We start from the raw sequence: 18,685 nt of genomic DNA on the forward strand, positions 1-18,685 counted from the left end.
TGTAAAATTTCTTGGATATACCTCAAAAAATAGAATCACTGGGATATAGGGTGTGAATATTCTCAGCTTTTCTAGGTGATGCCAAATTGTTTTATGTAGTAGTTGTGCCAATGTACAATCTCACCAGTAGCATAGACAGTTCCTGCTGCTACACTTGTTCACCTACATCTTGGATTTCCGAATTTTTCTATTCTATTTTCAGTCTTGTACTTATTGATTTAATGAGTTCTTTATGTATTTTTAATACCAGTCCATTGGTGGTTATGTGTGTCGCCAAAAAATTCCCTTGCTCTGTTGCTTTTATTTTCACTTGTATATGTTTTGCTTTGTGAGAAGATCTTAGTTATAATACAGTCAAAATTTATTATTCTTTTCCTTATGGTTTGTGATTTTTCTGTTTTAAGAAATCTATCCCTGCACTGGGGATGTGAAAATATTTTTCTATACTGTCTTCTAAAATATTTATGGTTTTGCCTTTCACAGTATGTCTTAGTCTACCTGCAAGTGATGTTTGTGTATGGTGTTGAGTAGGGTTCTGCTTTTTATTTTTGTTTTTGTTTTAATTTGAATATCCATTTGTCTAAGTAAGCACTTACTGAAAAGTCAGCTCCTTTCCAAATGAATTGCAGTGACTCATGTGTCAAGTATCTACCTATGTATGGGCTGGTTTCTATGCCCTCTAGTAAGTACTGTGGCCCTATTAATCTGTCTATTTGAAATACCACATATCAGTATTAATTACTATAAATCTAAAGCCAATCTTGATATTTGGATAAGGCCAGCCAATTCTTCCTTGTTCTTCAAAAGTGTCTTGGTTATATTTGGCTGTTTTTATTCTGAGTAAGTGATCAATTCATCTGAAAAAATGTATACCAAACTCTTTGGGGTTCAAATTAAGATTATGTTGAATATTTATTTATTTATTTTAAATGTTTATTTATTTTTGAGAAAAAGAGAGAGCACAAGCAAGGGAGGAGCAGAGAGAGAGAGAGAGAGAGAGAGAGAGAGAGAGAGAGAGAATCTGAAGCAGGCTCCAGGCTCCAAGCTGTCAGCTCAGACTTGGGGCTCAAACTCACAAAACATGAAATTATGACCTGAGCTGGAGTCAGACTATCAACCAACTGAGCTACCCAGGCACCCCTTCTTTATTTTTTTCAATGTTTATTTATTTATTTTTAGAGAGAGAGAGAGAGAGAGAGAAAGCAGGGGAGGGGCAGAGAGAGAGAGGGAGAGAGAATCCCAAGCAGGCTTCATGCTCAGCATGGAGCCTGATGAGGGGCTCAATCCCATGACCTGGAGAATCACTACCTGAGCTAAAATCAAGGGTCAGATGCTTAACCAACTGAGCCACCCAGGTGCCCCAGATTGTGTTGAACTTTCAGATTTGACTTATTTTTAACATTGAATGCTTGATTCGTGGATATGGTCTATCTTTCCTTTTAATTAAAAAAAAAAACTTCTTTAAAACTATTTGTATTATTTTTCCAGAAAAAGACATTTTACCCTAAGTACTTCATATTTTGCAAATACTGTCTTTGAAATTTTCATTTTCTAAATTTGTTGCTGGTAAATAGAATGCAAATGGCTTTTGAATGTTGATTTTTTATACTATAAATGTCTAAAATCTTTTATTGATTCTAACAACTTTTCTGTAAATACTTGTAGGATTTAAGGTACAGAATCATAACATCTGCAAATAATGCTGGTCATACTTCTTCCTTTCCAAGCATTTTGTTCCTTGTTTATCCCATACTGCTCTCTCTCAGTGATAGTGGATATCTTTACTTGATGCAGCTCTCAAAGAGAAAGGTCTTAGTAATTCTAAGAATGATATTTTATGTAGATGTGTTCTGTAGCAATCTGAATCCAAGCAGGGATAGAAAGTGCACAAAGGATAAGGGAAGTTTAACAAAAACATAAAGTTTATTTAACATAAAGAATTATTAAACTATGAAAAATGCATCATATATAGAATATATTATTTCCTATGACATTCTGGGGATGAGAGAGAATGCCCAAAGAAAGACAAATTTAGGGGGGGGGGGCCCTCTCCAAAGCTGGAATTCACACCTCATTGGAGAAGGTGTGGGTGAACCTACTAAATGGCAGAGAAGTTTGCTGTTTTGTGGGATGCCAGAGCTGGTCTACAAAGTCAGAGCTGGTATACAGTTGCAGGGTAAACAGGAAGCTACTTTGTGGAGCACATCAGTGTGGATGAGCCACAGCTAGTGGCCAGTATGTGGGTATTGTAGGAATGGAGTGCTGGTAGGGTTGGAGGCCTGGAGCTAAAAGTGTCCTGCGTATAGGATCCGAAGGGCCTTGATGTTGGGAGGATGCAGCACTGGGGGAACTAGAGAAGAGTAGTTGTTAGGGATGAAGGGGTCGGGCATGAGAGAGAAAGCAGAGGGAATCAGTGGGCAGGTGGTTTGGATCACAGGATGTACCTATGAAGAAGGCCACAGAAAGCTGATCACCATGCCACATTGGGATTGCACATTTGGTGAAGACAGTTGTTCTTGGCTCATGCCTGGAGCAGAGCAGTAAGGATATCTTCATATCCACACTCTTGAGAACCAGAGATCACAGGAGAGACACTTCCTCTTTCAATGTCCCTCTAGTGTCTTCTACTGAGAAAGTATAACATTGTGCCTACTACTTTGAAGGAGAGATACTTAAAAAATTCATCTATTATCATAGAGCATGTGTTGAAAGGTGAATTTAGAGTAGGAGGCAATACATTAATAATTGGCTTCATGTCTTTTATCAGTTTAGGGGATTCACTTCTATTCTTAGTGTGCATGAATAGTAGGCACCCTACCTGCCAGGGATTTTGTTAGCTCACCCAAGGAATAGTATCATTCTGTTATTTCTCTGGTAAATGAATGATTAAAGCAGCAGGACTGACCATTTCAGGAGCTTTAGTAGATAGCTTAGGATTCTTGATGGACCCAGGGATCCCTGGCCTGAATTGAATTTTGATGCAAAACCCAGGCCCTGGCACAAAGGGTTGTCATGGGGTTAGGGCAGAGAGCTTGTGAGCCCTGAATTCTAGTCCTACCCAGGGTTTGTCTGCTCCACCTGCAAGGAGAACCTTGGCATATGGTGAGATTGCCTCTTCCACCATAAGTGGTCTCCTCAAGGATAGAGTACTTTATACCTTAAATGCTGCTTGCATTCCTGGTAGCTGCACCTAAACTAAACAGGGAGAGAAGATGCGTGGATTTCATTTAAAATCATGCCCAACAGAGCCCTGACCATGAAGGAGCAGTGCAGAAGATTCCTGTGATAGTCTTACAAAGTGTACATATTTACCATGGTTGACAATTTGAGTGCTTTAATTGAACTTATCTCAATTGGTTTTAGATTCCAAAATGGACAATTATTGATAGGAGAAAATGGCATATATTTTTGCCATTCTTAAGGGGCAAGCAATCCATCCTTTAGAGATTAAACTTGTAACTTACATTGAGAAGTAGAGATACTTAAAAAAATTTTTAATGTTTATTTAGTTTTGAGAGAGAGAGAGAGAGAGAGAAAGAGAGAGAGAGAGAGAGAGAGAGAGAGAGAGAGAGAGAGAACAAGCAGGGGAGGGGGCAGAGAGAGGGAGGCACAAAATCCCAGTCAGGCTCCAGGCTCTGAGCTGTCAGCACAGAGCCCAATGCAGGGCTCGAACTCACAGACCATGAGATCATGACCTGAGCTGAAGTCAGAAGCCTAACCGACTGAGCCACCCAGGTGCCCCGAGAAGTGGAGATATTTTAATTAACAATTTTTCTCTTTCAATGTGTCCTTATTCAATAGATAAGATGCCATTAAATCAGGAGGAAAAAAAACACTTAGAAAGTTGCTCATCCTTGTATTTTTGTACTCTGTTCCTAGTACTATGTATAAAGCATATTCACCTCTTGTGCTCAGAAACCACACAAAACAAATTAACCCACAGACTTCTATTACACATAAGACTGGACTGGCTTCTTATCCCAGGCACCCTGAGACCTGGTACACAAGGACCTATGTATGCACAGGGAAATTGATCTTTAAATGCTGGTTGGGGGGCGCCTGGGTGGCTCAATCGGTTGAGCGTCCGACTTCGGCTCAGGTCATGATCTCACGGTCTGTGAGTTCGAGCCCCGCGTCGGGCTCTGTGCTGACAGCTCAGAGCCTGGAGCCTGCTTTGGATTCTGTGTCTCCCTCTCTCTCTGACCCTCCCCCATTCATGCTCTGTCTCTCTCTGTCTCAAAAATAAATAAACATTAAAAAAAATTGTAAATGCTGGTTGGACCTGCTGCTCCGTCCAGCTCTCTCTCTCTCTCACTCTCTCTCTTTAAAGTTTATTTACTCATTTTCAGAGAGGGAGAGAGAGAGAGAGAGAGCGAGAGCACGTGAATAAGTGGGGGAGGGGCAGAGAGAGAGAATCCTGAGCAGGCTCCACACTGTCAGCACAGAGCCTGATGCAGGGCTCAACTCAGCAACCATGAAATTATGACCTGAGCCGAGATCAAGAGTCTGATGCTTAGCCGACTGAGCCACCAAGTGCCCCCCAGTCCAGCTCTCTTAATTGCCACTCTGGCAATGGTGAGATACAAATGTTAAATCTGAAACTTGTTTACTAACAGAAGGAACAGCTCTCTAGGCCTGCCACTTGGGTAGCTGTAACCACTTGGCATCAAAGCAGGCACTCTGCCTTGCTAGAAATCATGGAGAACCAGTTGTTGTGGAAACAAACAGCTCCAGTATATAGCTTCTGAAGGTGGGCTCTGTAGCTACGGTGTCTCTCTCTGCAGGAAGAAGCAGAATTTGGGGGTTCCCCATGAGTCATGAGCTGGGAGGGACCTATCAAGGGTTGCATCTTCCCAGTGACAACCAGAGTGAACCCTGCCCTCTCACTCCTGAACCCCAGAAAAAGTGCAAAAGTGGACAAAGGAGGAAGTGTAAACAGCACAAACGTGCAGTCTTACTTGCTGTGTCCCTTATCTCAATCTGCCATACTCTGGCAGAAAATACAGAGTGAGAGCCAAGGTTTAGGAGTTCTGAAAATTCAAGTAGTTCTCCCTGGTCCAAATGAGGGAAGAGGGAATGGCGCTGGGGTAAAATCTGTGTTTATGTGTGCGGACCATATGCACTTGGGCAAACTTGACTGCACCACAGAAACCTGCCCCATGCCCTGCCTTGTGAACCTCTTTTCAATCGGAATATAATACAATTTCTGAGGATGCCTGGGCTCCATCACATTAAGCTCCAATTTTCCCTCAAAAATTTTATGGGTGTGAGGTTTTTCTTTCCCTGTTTCTATTTTCTACAAATATGCCAAAACGCACTCAGCGATATCATAGCCACTCTCAGACTTCACCCAGGCCCTGTTTCCCTGGGAAACAGCTTCCACAAGTTTGGCACCTTCTGACTATCTCAGAGGAATTTAATCTCAAGAGAGGAACTGGTCAGGTCAATCCTCTCCCTAGAGAGAGTGCTCTGAACAGCATCTCTCTGGGACCAGAAAATGAACCAGAGACTATGGACTGAGCCCTCCTCTGGAAGAGTGCACTGTATGCCAACAGAGCATGTGGCTAGGAAGACTGTCCCACTTAATAGCTCAGCATGGAACTTTGCAGGACCTGTCCCTCTGTCCTCCAGTTCTATTTGAGTTTTCATGTCCTGAAGACAGCTTAACTTTTCAGAAAGATATATGCTACATTTCATTTGCCTTTTATCTGTGTGATCTGGTGAAAATAGAAATCACCATCTATCCACATTTATTTTCAACTTTTGTCCATTTCACCATTGTCCTCACCTACTTCCTGTGCCCTGTAGGAGTGTGGTCCCCATGGCACTCATCTGGGTCTGGGCTTTGGCTCTGAACTCTCTGTAATTTTAACTGTGGACTCAGCACAGAACGCAGGGCCTGCAATGAAAAGAGGTTCACAAGGCAAGTGGCTGCTTTAGTCAGGAGAGAAAGACTTTTTCCTGCAGCCTGCCCAGAAGGAAAGTTACTAGTTTTCACATCATTTGTCCCACATATGCAAATGTAAGGTTCCTGTTTCCAAGCCCAGTGGACTCATATGGTCATTTTTTTCCCTCAGCATCTCCCAAAGTCTCCAGGCCCCCACTGAGGAAAGCTTTTTAATTCCCAGCCACCTGTTGTGTTTTGCCTAAGCCTGTGTTGCATATGACTTATCTTTCCAAGAAAAAGCACTTCCCCAAAGGTCTGCGACCTTGGAGTGTGATCTTGAAAGATAAAGAAGTATTAGGTAAAAGATGACTGTGGACAGGTATTGGTTGGAATTTTTTGGTGATAGAACAGTCTAACCCAGTTAGCATATTTGAGTACTTGACTCATCAAGTGGTATTTGCAATAACTGCTCATTGATTTTTCATTTTCCCAACAGCAGGTAACTAGTCCAAAGCCTTCCTTAAATATTAGACTTGTGACACAAAATTGGGCTCACAAGTGGTTTACATCAGAATCAGACAGGCATCTGGTCTATCAAACTGAAAAGCAGGACCTTGCTTGAGATGCATATTACTAATAGCAATGAAAAAAGTACATTTATAGCATATGAAGAAGTAGTTGGAAAATAGGACCCAGAACACACACACACACAAAACAACGGCATATTAAAATAAACAAATAGAAAAACAGTGTTGAAGTTTTTGATTCATTATTTAGTTTAAAGAAAAGCTAACTGACTGAAAATTGTCAAAGGGGCGCCTGGGTGGCGCAGTCGGTTAAGCGTCCGACTTCAGCCAGGTCACGATCTCACGGTCCCTGAGTTCGAGCCCCGCGTCAGGCTCTGGGCTGATGGCTCGGAGCCTGGAGCCTGTTTCCGATTCTGTGTCTCCCTCTCTCTCTGTCCCTCCCCCGTTCATGCTCTGTCTCTCTCTGTCCCAAAAATAAATAAACGTTGAAAAAAAAAATTAAAAAAAAAAAAAAAAGAAAATTGTCAAAGACTTTGCAGGCCTTATTGTTTGAGCATTCTTTGGCTGTAGACATGTGTTTCTAGTACTTAATTTAAAAAATCCATATGTGTATACTTATGAAGCTCATACCACATCAGAATAGTGACCACATCCATTACCTCCAAAAGTTTCTTTGTTCCTTTGTGTATTGCTTTCCCACTCATTCTCACCCCTGCTGCTGGAGAACTACCAGCCTGCTCTCTTTCACTATAGATTAGTTTGCATTTTGTTGAATTTTGTATAAATGGAATCATAAACAATGTTCTTTTAACTCACATAATTACTTTGAAATTTATCCCTGCTGTTATTTGATGTTATAATATATTTACTTTCTTATTGTACTGTATTTCATCATATGATTATTTAAGTTTTTCCAGTTTTTGCCTATTACAAATAAATCTGCTATTAACATTCATGTACAAGTCTTTGTGTGGACATATGCTTTCTTTTCTCTTCTTACTCTGATCTCTAAGATCATCAGTATGGTAACTGTATGTTTAACATTTTAAGAAAGTGCCAAACTGTTTCCAAATATCCTTAACCACATATATTCATAGAGCCTTGGTATGGTCAGTCATTTTAATTTTAACTATTGTAATAGGTGTGTTGTGGTATATAATTTTAGTTTTAACTAGTATTTCCCTAATTATAAGGCTGGGCATCTTTTCATGTGCTTTCCACTTATCTTATTTGGTGAAAAGTCTGTTCAAATAGTTTCCTATTATAACTATTTTGTTTGCTAGCTGTTAATGATTTTTAAGAGCTCTTTATATATTTGAATTCTAAAACCTTTGATGGTTATATGTTTCACAGATATTTTCTCACATTCTGTGTCTTACTTTCCATTTCCCTAAAAGTATTCTTATTAAAACAAATTATTTTAATTTGGATGAAGTCCAGTTTATTGATTTTGTCTATTATACTTCATATTTGTGCAACCTATTTAAGATAGTTTTGTCAAATCCAAGTTCACTTAGATTTTGTCCTATTTTTATTTCTAAAAATGTTACAATTTTAGCTCTTATATTTAAGTCTAATGTCAGTTTCTACTTAATTTTCGTATATGTTGTAAGGTAAAGATTAATTATAATTTCTTTTAACTTATGGCTTATTGTTCCAGCACCAGTCTCTGATAACACTATCTTTTCACCACTGAATTAATTTTGCACCATTGTTGACAAGCAAATACTATATCCATATAGGTCTATTTCTGGATTCTCTCTTCTGCTAAATTGATCTATGTGCCTTTGTGCCAATGCCACACTTTTTTGGATACTATAGCTTTATAATAAATCTTGGATGCTGGCAGTGGTAAGTCCTACAGCACTGTTATTCTTTCTCAAAATACTTTTGGATATTCTAAGTCCTACGAATTTTGACATAAATATTAGAAATACCTTGTCATTGTTGAGAGACAATTCTTTATAGGTTTCATATTTCTACCTGAATTCTGATCAGAGGCATTAACAGCTTTTGTTTCAAATGATTCTCCAATGCTATTTGTATAACAAACAGCCTTGGAAGAAAATAAAGATAGTATTTCCTTCTGGGACAGAGGGCATATTTGTCTGCTGTTCAGGAACACAAAGATAGTATTTGTCTCTTATGAAGTTTGCTAAAATCCCCTTAAAATATTAGAGTTTCCTACACTGTAATAATGTAAACTCACTGTGTGCTTATCATATACCTGCAGTGCTTCTCATAACCAACATTTGATAAACCATAATAGTTGATGGAATTTGCTCAGCTGGGACCCTGGAGTGTGGGGCATGACTGAAGTTTACACTGCAAATTGATTACACTTTGTTACTTAGAGTTCTATTAAAATTACAAATTGCATAGACTTGATCTCAGCCTGACAGTCAGATTAGTCAGAGTGGCTGACTGACATATTACTATATAAGTGAGTTAAAGATGGCCTGCATATTGGCCCTGAAGTTGTTTACTTTTTCACAGCAGGATAGATTATCATCAAGCTCAAATTTTTGCACATGCATTTGCTTTAAATATAGATGAAATAAGTATTTCTTATTTATTATTTCAAGCTCTTAAGTAAATATATTTCCACATTTACATATTTGTATATGTAAATATACAATATATACATAATTATATATTATACATATGTAAATATATTTACATATTTAGTATTTAGATCTTGCTTGCTTTGTATCCCCACAAAACTGCATCCAACATATGCTAGCCATAGTTAAGACAAACCCAGGGTCTATAAAACACCATTGTTTGCCTTCAGAGCTCTCTGACCCAGAGACTCCTCTAGCCACTGAGCTATATCACCTAAACAAGAAAGCCCCTTTCCTGTTTCCCTCTCCCCCAAGAGTTGCCTAGCCCCTTCTTCTTCTGCGTAGTGCCCTCCTGTAGCTGACTTTGAAAGGTCTCCTGTTGTGAGACACTTCCACTTTCAGGCAACCTGTCAAAACCTCTCCCAAAAAAAACATGGTGCGTGCTAATGCTAACTTACAGTCTTGTCTTTTTTCTTGATTAGACTAGAATCTAGAATTCATCATAAATGATGAAGAGGATGGGAGTTTGGTCATGAAGGAGAAATTGGCATGCAGTCCACCCAGTCAGTAGGACAGTTAATTGGCAAATCAATCCTGGAAAGCCTTAAGTGTTAGGACACAAAATTTGGAATGTCTGTCTCTGTGTCGATTTGACATGCCTTTGATCTTGGTTATACTACATAATATACTTTTTATGGTCTGCCCTTGTGCCTCTGTAACTGGCCAAGCTCTAGACATTTGAGTGAACCCACACCATTAGTATGGACTCTTGAGGTCAGAGGCATTACGCTGCCTAGGTAAGGAGGTCTAACCACCCACCTGGATGCCCCAATAGGCTGGTACTGAATTTTGTAAGACTTCTACACCTGAATAGAAAAAGAGGGTAAGTGCATACCTCTGGCATAAGAATGGGCTCAGTCATCTAAAATGCTACTTAAAGTGACAAGAAGCAAGGATGTTTATAGCTTTGCCACTCCCAAGATTCTGAAGGAGGTGCCTATCCTGATGAACAGGTGCTCCAAATCATGAGACTTGTGCTAGCCTTGCTTGCAGGAACTTCTGGAAAGGATGTCAGGGCCAAATTACTGGGGGAGACAAGATGGAGAAGGGGATAGGTGCTCTCTAGAAGAAAAGCCAACACAGTGTCACTGCAATAAGGCTGAGGATAATTTACCCTCACCTTTGCCAGTAACCACACAGGAATTTATAAAGACAGAAAAGACAAAAAGGGAGAAACAAGAGGGAGGGGCTGAATCCTCTTTTGAAGGGGGAGATAAGTTCTCTCTTTGCCCTGGGACATAATCTCTGCTTAAGGACACAGGCCAGAAAGCAAATGAAAAAGGAACTGCCTGGACAAATAGAATGTATCTGGAGGGGAGCAAGCTCCATCCAATGGGGATCTCAATTTGGATTATCTTTGGTAAACTAGTGGTGAAATTGCAATACTTACTAGGGTTAGATTACAACCCCAGGCAGACTTTCCCTTCTGAGGCTGCCTTACTTTCTGTCACCGGTGATCACTCCCAGTAACAGGGATCCAATCTCATATAAGGATCTTGCAGTTGTAGAAAGTCATCACCCTTTTACCACATTAACTGTGGTTTGGGTTCCAAAAAATAGCATTGACTGACTCTATAAGATCGCAGGTGCCAACATCTTCCTAATCCCATGAAGCATTCATGCTGTAAAGGAACCCTACCCTACCCACGCAAGTGGTGACCAACTTGAGAGAAGAATTGATGAAAGAGATAATTACACACTTAACTGTTAAAACCAGCCCAGGGTTTTAAAAACTCAAATATAAGTTTATTATTTTCTGTCAACTTTGAGATATTGTTGACATATAATATATGTAAGTTTAAGGTATACAATGTAATATTTTGATGAATGTATATATTGTGAAATGATTACCACAATAAGGTTAGTGAACATCTTCATCCCCTAATGTAGTTTCCATTTTTTGTGGTAATAATGTTTAAGATCTACTGTCTTAACAACTTTTAAGGATATAATACAATATTGCTAATTATAATGACCCCAAAACTAATTAATCTTATAGCTGTAAGTTTGTACTCTTTGACCAACATCTCCCCATTTTCTCCAAACCCTAAGCACTGGAAACCACCATTCTGGTCTCTATTTCTGTGAGTTCAGCTTTTCTTTTTTAGATTTAATATATGATTGGGAATATAAATATGTGTATTTCTCTGATTTATTTCACTTAGCATAATATTTGCAAGTCTATTGTCACAAAAAGCAGAATTTCCTTTTTAATTTTTTAATTTTTTATTTATTTTTGAGAGAGAGAGAGAGACATTGTGCAATCAGGGGAGGAACAGAGAGACAGGGAGACACAGAATCCAAAGCAGGGTTCAGGCTCCAAGCTGTCAGCACAGAGCCCAACGTGGGGCTCAAACCAATGAACCACAAGTTCATGACCCGAGCTGAAGTCGGATGCTCAACCAACTGAGCCACCCAGGTGCCCCAAGATTTACTTTTTTTAATGGTTGAATAATATTCAATAATATTCAATATATAATGAATGGATAAAGAAAATGCGATATATATAGCATTCATCTGTTGATGGACACAGTTTGTTTCCATGTTTTGGCTACTGTGAATAGTGCAATGAACATGAGAGTATAGATATCTCTTCAAAGGAGTGCTTTGACTTTCTCCAAATATATACCCAGAAAAGAAATTGCTGGATCATATTGTATTTCTATTTTTAATTTTTTGAGGAGGCTCCATATTGTTTTTCATAGTGGTTGTGCCAAATTTATATTCCCACCAACAATGCACAAGGATTCCCTTTACTTCACAGCCTTGCCACCTTTTGTTTTCTTGTCTTTTTGATGATAGCCATTCTAATGGGTGTGAGGTAATAGCTAATTATGGTTTTGATTTTCATTTTCTGATGATTAATGATGTAGAGCATCATTTCATTTAACTGTTGGCTATTGCATATCTTCCTTGGAAAAATTGTCCGTTCAGATCCTCTGCCCATTTTTTCATCATATTTTTTTTTGTTTTTCTTTTGATATTGAGATGTTAATCCATTATAAGATAGATGGTTTACAAATATTTCCTATCATTCCATATGTTGCAATTTAGTTTAATTTAATTTAATTATTCTTTTTGCAGTGTATAAGATTTTCAGATTGAGGTAGCCCTACTTTTTAATTTGTACTTTTGTTGCTTGTGCTTTAGCTGTCATATTCCCAAAATTGTTGCCAACACCAAAGTCAAGGAGATTGTCCCTATGTTTTATTATAGTACTTTTACAATTTCAAGTCTTACATTTAAGTCCTCAATCCATTTTTAATTTTTGTGAGTGGTGAAACATAGAAGTCCAATTTTGTTCTTTTGCATGTGAATATTTGGTTTTCCCAATGCTATTCATGGAAGAAACAAGCCTTTCTTCATTGAGTATTCTTGACTCCCTTGTCAAATAGTAGCTTACCATATATGTGTGGGCTTATTTCTGGAACCTCCATTCTGTTCCATTTGCCTATGTGTTGGTTTTTATGCCAGTACTATACTATATTGGTTACTATAGCTTTGTAATAATTTGAGATCAGGACTTGTGCTTTCCCCCAATTTTGTTCTTCCTTCTCAGGATTACATTGGCTACTTGGGATCTTTTGTATTTCCATATAAATTTTGTGATTCTTCTTCCTATTTCTGTAAAAATAACCATTGGGGTTTTCATAGGGATTGCATTGACTACTCCATAGATGGCTTTGGGTAGTATGGATATTTTAACAATATTAATTCTTCCAATCCATGAACATGGGATATCTTTGCCTTTTTTATGTGTTCTTCAATTCTTTTCATCAATTTCATGCAAATTTTAGTGTACAGATCATTCACATCCTTGATTAAATTTATTCCTAAGTATTATAATGCTATTGTAAATGAGATTATTTTCCTTTTTTTCTCTTTCAGAATGTTTGCTGTTGGGGTATAGAATTGCAACAAATTTTTGTATGTTGGTTTTGTACCCTACAATTTTACTGATTTTTGTTTATTACTTTTAATAGTATTGTGGTGGAATCTTTAGGGTTTTCTATATATAAGATTATGTCATCTACAAAAAGAGACAGGTTTTTACTTCTTTTTTCCTATTTTTTTCTTGCCTAATTGCTGTGTTTGGTATGTTGAATAAGAGTGGCACTCCGCCTCTTCATGAGGTCATTACTTTCAGGAACAGGAGACATAACTGGCTTTTCTAACCCAGAGAATAAGGAAAAGACTTAGACAAAATGCCAGGATGGAGGAATTTATCCCAAATGAAAGAATAAGATAAGGTCACAGACAGAAGTCTAATTGAAACAGATATAAGTAACATATCTGATGGAGAATTTAAATCAACAGTCAAAAAGATACTCACTGGGATAGAGACAGAATGGAAGACGTCAGTGGGTCCCTTACCACAGAGATAAAAAAGTTAAAAAAAGCATCAATAATCAGACATGAAAAGACAATAAACAAGATTAGAAACAAGCTTCATGAATGAATATCAGGCTGGAAGAAGTAGACTAATAAATTAGTGACCTAGAAGACAAAGTAATGGAAAGAAAGTAAGCTTAACAAAAGAGAGAAAGAATTATGCAACATGAGAATAGACTTAGGGAAATCAGTGACTCCTTAAGCATAATATCATTTGTATCATAGGAGTCCTAGAATGTGAAGAAAGAGAAAAGGGGACAGAACATGTATTTGAGGAAATTGTAGCTGACAACTTCCCTAGTCAAGTGAAGGAAACAGATATCCAGATCCAGGAAGCACAGAGAACTTCAACCAAAATCAACAAAAACAGGCCAAAACCAAGACATATTGTAATTAAATTTGAAAAATACAGGGATAAAGAAAAAAATCTTAAAACCAACAAGACAAAAGAAGTCCTTAACGTACAAGAAAAAACCATAAGGCTAGCTGGAGATTTCTCAACAGAAATTGGCAAGCCAAAAGGGAATGGAAATATATACACAACGTGCTGAATGGGAAAAATCTGTATCCAAAAATACTTGGTTGCCAGCAAGGCTATCATTCAGAATAGAAGGAGAGAAAAAGGTTTTCCTAGATATACAAAAACTAAGGGAGTTTGTGACCACTAATCGAACCATGCAAGAAATATTAAAGGGGATGCTTTGGGTGTGAAAGAAAGACCAAAAGCAATAAAGATAAGAAAGGAACAGAGAAAAAGCTACAGAAACACCAAGAAAACAAGTAATCAAATGTCACCAAATACATCTCTATCAATAATTACTTTGAATGTAAATGGACTAAATACTCCAATCAAAAGACATGGAGTGTCAGAATGGATTAAAAAAAAAGCCCATCTATATGCTGCTTACTAGAGACTCATTTTAGACCAAAGAACACCTGCAGATTGAAAAAGAAGATAGAGAAACATGAACGTCAAAAAAAAAAAGCTGGAGTAGCAATACTTATATTGGACAAACTAGACTTTAAAACAGACTAACAGGAGGCAACAAGGGCACTAATAATCATAAAGGGAAAATATAAGAAGATATAGCAATTTTATTATATATGCACCCAACATGTGAGGATCCAAATACATGAAACTCTTAATAAAAACCATTAAGGAACTAATTGATACTAATACAATAATAGTAGGGAATTTTAACACCCAACTTACAGCAAGAGACAGAACATCTAAACAGAAAATAAACAAGGAAACAATTACTTTGAATGATACAATGGACCAGATGGGTTTAACAGGTATATTCAGAACACTCCATCCTAAAACAGCAGAATACACACTCTTTTCAAGTGCACATGGAACATTCTCAAGATTAGACCACATATTAGCCCACAAAACAAGTCTCAACACATTCAAGAAGATCCGAATCATACCATGCACCTTTTTTAACACAATGGTATGAAACTAGAAGTCAACCACACACACACAAAAAAAATCTGGAATGACCACAAACACATAGAAGTTAAATAGTATAATACTAAACAATGAATGAAATATCCAGGAAATCAAGGAATAAATAAAAAGTATATGGAAACAAATGAAAATGAAAATAAACTGTTCCAAAATATTTGGGTTTTGGCAAATCAGTTTTAAGAGGGAAGTTTATAGCAATACAGGTCTACCTCAAAACGCAAGAAAAATCTCAAATAAACAACTTAACCTTATACCTAGAGGAGCTAGAAAGAGAACAGCGAACAAAACCCCAAACCAGCAGAAAGATTGAAATTATAAAGATTAAAGCAAAAATAAATGATATAAAAACTAAAGAAACACACACACACAATAGAACACAGCAAAGAAACCAGGAGCTGGTTCTTTGAAAAAAAATTATTAAATTGATAAACCTCTAGCCATACTTATCAAAAAGAAAAGAGAAAGGACCAAATTAATAAAATCACAAATGATAGAGGAGAAATAACAACCAACACCATAGAAACACAAACAATTATAGGAGAATATTATGAAAAACTCTATTCCGACAGATTGGAGAATCTGGAAGAAATTGATAAGTTCTTTGAAATATAAATTACCAAAACTAAATAGGAAGAAACAGAAAACATGAATAGACCAATAACGAGCAAATAAATTGAATCAGTAATCAAAAACTCCCAAAAAACTAAAGTCCAGGACCAGATGGCATCACAGGCTAATTCTGTCATTCTGCTTTCAATTCTTTTTCTTTCCCACTATAATTTTACATTTCTTTATTGTTTTAAAGTTTATTTAGTTATATTTGAGAGAGAGAGAGAAGGAGAGAAAGATCAGGGAAGGGACAGAGAGACAGGGAGAGAGAGAGAGAGAGAGAGAGAGAGAGAGAGAGAATCCCAAGCAGGCTCTGTGCTGACAGCACAAACGTGGGGCTCAATCCTATAAACTGTGAGATCATGACCTGAGCTCAAATCAAGGATCAGATGCTTAAATGACTGAGCCATCCAGGCACCCCTGTTTTGCAAATTTATTTAAAATATGTCTTGTGGATCTGCTTTTGTTTGTTTTGTTTTTTGTTTCTGTTTTTGTTTTTGTTTTTGATGGGGATTTCTCTGTGCTTCTTGGATCTGGATATTCATTTCCTTCCCCAGATTAGGAAGTTTTCAGCTATTATTTCTTCAAATAAGTTTTCTGTCCCCTTTTCTCCCCTCCTATTCTCCTCCTCCTACCCTCCCCCTCTTCCTTCTATAATATGAATGTTATTATATTTGATGGAGTCACTGATCTCCCTAGGTCTATTCTCATTTTGTGTTATTCTTTTCTCTCTCTTTTGTTCAGCTTGATTACTTTCCATTACCCTGTTTTCTAGGTCACTAATTCATTCTTCTCTTTCTTCCAGCCTGTTCATGCCATCAAGGGTATTTCTCATTTCATTTATTGTGCTCTTTATTTCTGCTATGTTGTTATCTCTGTTTTAAGAGTCTCACTCATGTCTTCCACTCTTTTCTCAAGCCCAGTGAATATCCTTGTAATCACTGATTTATATACTCAATCAGGCATGATATTTATATCAATATTGCTTAGATCTTTGTTCATGGCCTTGTCCTGTTTTTTTCATTTGGGATAAATTTTTCTGTCTTCTCATTTCGTTTAAGTTTCTGTGCTTTTTAATGTGTGTTAGGAAAGTCAACTCACAGTCTTCAGGTCAATTTCTGGACAATTTAGAATGATTTCTTAGTAACCTACTTGTATTCATGGAATTAGGTGAGTGTAGGGTTCTCCAACTCCCAGGTTTTAAAAAGGTTTTTAGGGTTTTCTATACATAGTGTATGTCATGTGCAAATAGTAATTTTTTTCTTCTTCTTACAAATTTGGATGGATTTTTTCCCCCTTGTGTGATTGCTGCAGCTAGGACTTCCAAAACTGTGTCGAATAAAAGTAGTGAGGAGAGCCTAGGTTGCTCAGTTGGTTGAGTTTCCAACTTCAGCTCAGTTCATGATCTCACAGTCATGACTTCAAGTCCCGCATCAGCTCTGTGCTGACCGCTCAGAGCCTGGAGCCTGCTTTTAGATTCTGTCTTTCCCTCTCTCTCTGCCCCTCCCTGTGTCTCTTCTCTCTCTCTCTCTCTCTCTCTCTCAAAAATAGTCAATAAACATAAAAAACTCTTAAAAATAAAAAAATAAATAAAAGTTGTGAGTGGACATGCTTGTCTTATTCCTGAAATTTGAGGAAAATCTTAAAGTTGTTACCATTGAGTATGATGTGAGTTGTGTTTTTCATATATGACTATTATTGTGCTGATGTTTGTTCTCTCTAAACTCATTTTGTTGACAAGATTTATTATGGACAGATTTTTTTTGTCAAATCATTTTTCTGCATCTATTGGCATGATCCTATGGTTTTTCTTCTTCCTCTTGTTAATATGATGTACTACATTGATTTGTGAATACTGAACTACCATCACAACCATGGAATAAATCCACTTCATTGTTGTGGGTAATCTTTTAAATGTATTTTTGAATTCAGTTTGCTAATATTTTGTTGAAGATTTTTGTATATATACATATATTTATTAGAAATATTAGTTTTGTGGGTTTTTGTTGAAGTGACTTTTCTGATTTTGATATCAGAGTAATGCTGGCTTTATAGAATGAATTTGAAAGTTTTCCTTCATACTCTATTGTTTTGAATAGTTTGAGAAGAATAGGTATTAACTTGTGTCTAAATGTTTGGTAGAATTCACCTGAAAATAACTCTGACCCTGGACTTTTATTTCTTGGAAGTTATTTGATTATCAATTCAATTTTGTTATTAGCAAACTTTGTATTCAAATTTTTTATTCCTTCCTAATTCAGTCTTGGAAGATGTAATGTTTCTGGAAATTTATTATTTTGTTTGTTTGTTCAATGTGTTTGCATATAATTTTTTATATATTCTCTTATAATCCCTTGTATTTCCATGGTGTTTGTTATTTCTTCTGTTTCCTTTCTGATTTTATTTACTTGTGTATTCTCTCTTTTTTTTCTTGATCAGTATGGCTAAAGGTTGATTTTCTTTTAATCTCTTCAAAGTTCTAGTTGTTGATTTTATTAATCTTTTCCTTTTTTTAGTCTATTTCATTTATGTCTAGTCTAATCTTTATTATTTTCTTCTTGGAGCTTTGGGCTTTGTTGTTCTTTTTCTATTTCCTTTTGGTGTAAAGTTAAGTTGTTTATTCGAGATTTTTCTTGTTTCTTGATTGTCCTGTTTTGCTCTAAACTTCATGCTTTAAAAAAAAGTTTATTTATTTATTTTGAGACAGAAAGAGACAGAGTACATGAGCCGGGGAGGAGATGGGGGTGCAGAGAGAGAGAATCCAAAGCAGGCTCCAGTCCAAAAAACCGTGAGATCATGGCCTGAGCCAAAGTCAAGAGCCAGATGCTTAACTGATTGAGCCACCAAGTCACCCCCTAAAATTCCCTTTTTTGATTGCTTTTGCTGTGTCCAATTTATTTTGGATTTATGTGCTTTCATTTCTTTTTGCGTCCATATTTTTTAAGTTTTCTCATTGATTTTTTAATTTACCTATTGGTTGTTTAGGAACATGTCGTTTTATCTCTACTTGTCTTTGTTTTCAGTTTCTTCTCCATAATTAATTTCTAGTGTCATATCATTTTGGTTAGAAGAGATGCATGGTATGATTTCAATCTTATGTTTATTAATATTTATTTTAAGGCTTAACATATGACTTATTCTGGATAGTTTTCCATGTGCACTTGAAAACAATGTG

The sequence above is a fragment of the Panthera pardus genome, unplaced genomic scaffold (assembly GCF_024362965.1).
Source record: "Panthera pardus isolate Hobbes unplaced genomic scaffold, ASM2436296v1 HiC_scaffold_27, whole genome shotgun sequence".
NCBI lineage: Eukaryota > Metazoa > Chordata > Mammalia > Carnivora > Felidae > Panthera > Panthera pardus.